Source organism: Hibiscus syriacus, unplaced genomic scaffold, assembly GCF_006381635.1.
Source record: "Hibiscus syriacus cultivar Baekdansim isolate YM2019G1 unplaced genomic scaffold, ASM638163v2 tig00002793_pilon, whole genome shotgun sequence".
Classification (NCBI taxonomy): Eukaryota; Viridiplantae; Streptophyta; class Magnoliopsida; order Malvales; family Malvaceae; genus Hibiscus; species Hibiscus syriacus.
In genome coordinates, this window is record NW_024061944.1 from 670,295 (window position 1) to 674,131 (window position 3,837).

The 3,837-nt window shown below is 37.8% G+C and overlaps 1 pseudogene; it reads left to right on the forward strand.

Annotated features, from left to right (window-relative positions):
• On the forward strand, positions 1–1,670 carry LOC120149002 (annotated as a pseudogene).
• The last annotated feature ends 2,167 nt before the right edge of the window (positions 1,671–3,837 follow it).

Sequence of the window (3,837 nt, forward strand, 5' to 3'; positions counted from 1 at the left end):
AAAGCTTCACTTTTTAACTCTTATATACATGTTTTGTGTTTTGTAAAGATTGAGTTTTTAGAAATCAAAGGAGACATCTTTGTTATGCATACATAATTTTGTTATTATCATTGTCATTGTGGCTACCACAAGACGGCAACTACCATCAGACTCAGGGGCCACTGCTGATTGGGCTACGCCGTCCTCCACAACTTCCCTAGCTGGCCCGATGACCTTTCCCTTGGCTTCAACGCTAACTCTGCAGCCGCGGCTGCTGCTCCTCTGTGTCCACCAACACTCAATGGCCACCCTCGGCTCGTCACTCAACTACGGTTTTCCACCTGAAATGGGGATGGTTGATCTCCGAGAGTTCGTCGTTGTTACTCCTGCGTCTTTTAGCCATCATCATACTCAAGATCCCATCGTGGCAAACGACCAATTCAACGGCACGAATGCTCCCACGCCTGGTTTCGGCGTTATCCCACTTCTTACAGCAACTCGATCTTTAGCTCCACAAAGTGTGGAAGACCTGAATATCGAACAGCAATGGTCGTAGCAAATTCACCGGATGCAGTTATGGCAGAACCAAGATTCTTTCATTATCTTAAAAAGCGTCTTCAGACCAGATAACAGCAATGCTCTTCCATTAATTTGATGCAAAGAGGTGACGGCGGTGGGATGGGAGGCTGGAGTGGCGTTCGGGCTCAGCTCAGGTGCCATGTGTCAAGATTGGGGAATCAAGCTAAGAAAGATTGCGCCTATAAGAGATGTAGAACTGCTGTAAAAGTCGGAGTTTGATTGCCCTACTCACGTGAACAGCACATGGGTACCTGCTAGAAGGAGAGAGCGTCAGATCATGGCGGCTGGAGCTGCTGCTGCTGGATTGTCAGGGTCGACTGCTGGGCCTAAGAAGCTAAGACTTACAATCACAGGCTACCACTACTTCTCATACATCAACTTCAAACGCTACTCCCCCTAGAAGCTTGACACCAGCTCCACTCCCAAAGTTCGTTCTACTTTCCCTTTCGGTGCTTCTTTTTGTTCCCTTTTTTTCAGCTTTGTTTGTTTCTTGATGGAGCCTGAGATTGGATTTTCTTTTCTTTTCCTCTTTCTTCAAAAAATATTAGGGTTGTGTTTTTGGAGGGTGAAATTTGAGTAGGGTTTTCTGCTGAATTTTGTGTTTGCAGATGCGGGTTTAAGGAGACATTGCCAGCGCAAGTTCGTGCACCGGCGGTATTCAAGTGTGTAAGAGTGACGGCGGTGGAGGATGTGAGGATGAGTTGCATATGAAGCAGTTGTTAAGATTGGTGGACATGTGTTCAAAGGGTTGCTTTATGATCAAGGAGTTGACGGAAGAGATAGGTCCCCAAGTATATCCGAATTGCATCTACGTGCTGCCGATGGTGGTGGTGGAGAGTGCGGCGGAAATGGGGGGTCTCTTCATCTCTTGCTCTTGACCCTTCTGAAGTTTATAATGCGACCACGGAGGCGGTTCCTCGGTGGTTCAACTTATGGTAATCCAATTAACTGATACAATCTTCACGAGTTGAAAGCAGTGCATCGATTGACTCGGGGGATCCATCCAGTGTAGTACAATTCGTATTTCTGCTGCCCTACTAATTATTCATTTTGGTAAATTCTTCTTTTGTAGACTTGTATCCTTAATTAACGTTTTTTCCCTTTTTCTTTGACTTCTAAATTTTCCCATGTCTATTCGCCTTTGAAATGCTCATGATATCATTTATCAGCCAGTCTAGCTTTCTTACAATATTAGGATATGTTTTGTAATAAGGTTCAAATCATAGAAAATAAAAGGTAAGAACATGAGATCCTATTCCTGAGCTAGTAGAGTACAATATTAATTAGCGCTGTGTTTTCTTGAAGTCGGTGTGTCGTAACCGTCTTTCGGTTGTGCCCCGAAATTGGGCTTCGACTTGAAATGAGTGGGTTTGGAGTCGCCACCGATCATTTATTTAAAAATAAATGGGTTGACCGAGTACCTTATTCTTACCTATCTGCGTCTTACCAAAGATGTGTCGGATTCGGGATTCGGGAGTCGGTTACAGCTAAGGAAGGATTAGCACCCTTAAACTGCCCTTTCGGTACTATGTAATTTCCAGTTGTCTTTAATTAAGAAAGTTGTAAATTTAAATTAAAATGTAAAATGACGATCCAAATTACTTACCTTAGATTGCTTAAATTGTACCCTTAAAATCGAGACATATATTAGATAAGGAATGCAATAAAACACTAAGTAAAATGGAAAAACAATAAGATGAGGAAAATATAGAATATAAAAATGATGGTAATAATAATAAGATATACAATAGATAAAATAAAAAGATATATAATAGTATAATAAAATAAAAAACTAAAAAAAACTAAAATAAATAAAAAAAACTATAATCAAATATGTACAAATAAAAAATAAAAAAAGGAATAAATAAATAAATAAAACATAATAAGGTGAAATAAGATAACATACAAAGTAAAATGATAAGAATTAAATAAAATGTCCATATGTATATAAAAAATGTAAAATAATAAGTATAAGGTAAAATTAATAAAAAAACATATATAATATTAATTCCATATATATATAATAGCTAAATATGGGAGAGAGGGAAAAAAATAATAATAATAGAAAAATTAAAATAATCATGGCATATAAAGTAAATATAAAGTTAATAAGAACATAATAATATAATACCATATATATAATAACTAAATATGAGAGGGAAAAAAAAATCTATATAATAGTATAGAAAAACTAATAATGAAGATAAATATAATAAGAAAAAAGTAAAGAAATAATAAGATAAAATACAAATGTATACATATATATATATATAATATAGCATATAAGTAAAATGATAAAATATTAATAATACATATATACGAAAACTGAAAGCAAAAAATAAATAAAATATATATAATATTATATATAATATAAAAAGATGATTAAAATTAAATCCTGAAAAAGGACTAAATTGAAAGAATTACAGGATGGAGGTCAAAAGTCAAAGAAATATTAAGGTTTAATTCCAATTTGGTGGGTGAAATAACTCTTTTAAAAATGACGAGGGATCAAAAGAGTAGTTTACCCTGTTTATTAAAAAACGCGGGGGCACCGGCATAAAATCCAAAATCGTTTCAAAAAATCTTATTTCCTTCATTGATACAACCAAAACCGTGAGCCTTCCCCATTTCACAGCATTCTCTGCCTGTTCTTCGAGATTGAAGAACAGGGTCCCTGATTCCAGATTCCGGCCACCATGGCCACTTCAAGCCGCCTCGCCGGCCGCCGTAGAACGGCGCCGGCCGCCGTTCATCGGCGGCAAACCTTGAAAAGTTTCGATTTTTCTGAAAGCCCACAACACCCTCGTCACAAAAAACACCACCATTTTCTAAAATAAGCCTCGTGGGGGTGTAGATCTAGAAAATAAATTTTCGTACACCCCTACTCCGGTCATCGGCTTTCAGCGCTTAAATATGGGAGAGACAACATGCAAAAGAAGGAAATCACAGCCCTCATGCGAGATCGACAGTAACGAACGAGGTAGAGCATGCTTACCCTTTTTATTCAATTTCGAAGTTGGTACAAAATGATTTGGTTCACTGCTTTGTCTGTGTATTTTTTTTTTGCGGCTATCTTCCTCCCCTGATCATGTTCACTTTACATGTATTTTAGTCTAGAATACTAGTCTCAGTCCCGATTTTTTAGCATTTTATTTGGACTAAATCATGCTTGGTTGGTTGTGGATGTATCCTTGTAACACACGTCGTTGCTTTGTTGAACATGCGAGAAAGACTGTGAAAGGAGGCGTGCGGCCGTGAAACTCGGGAGTCGTGGAGAGG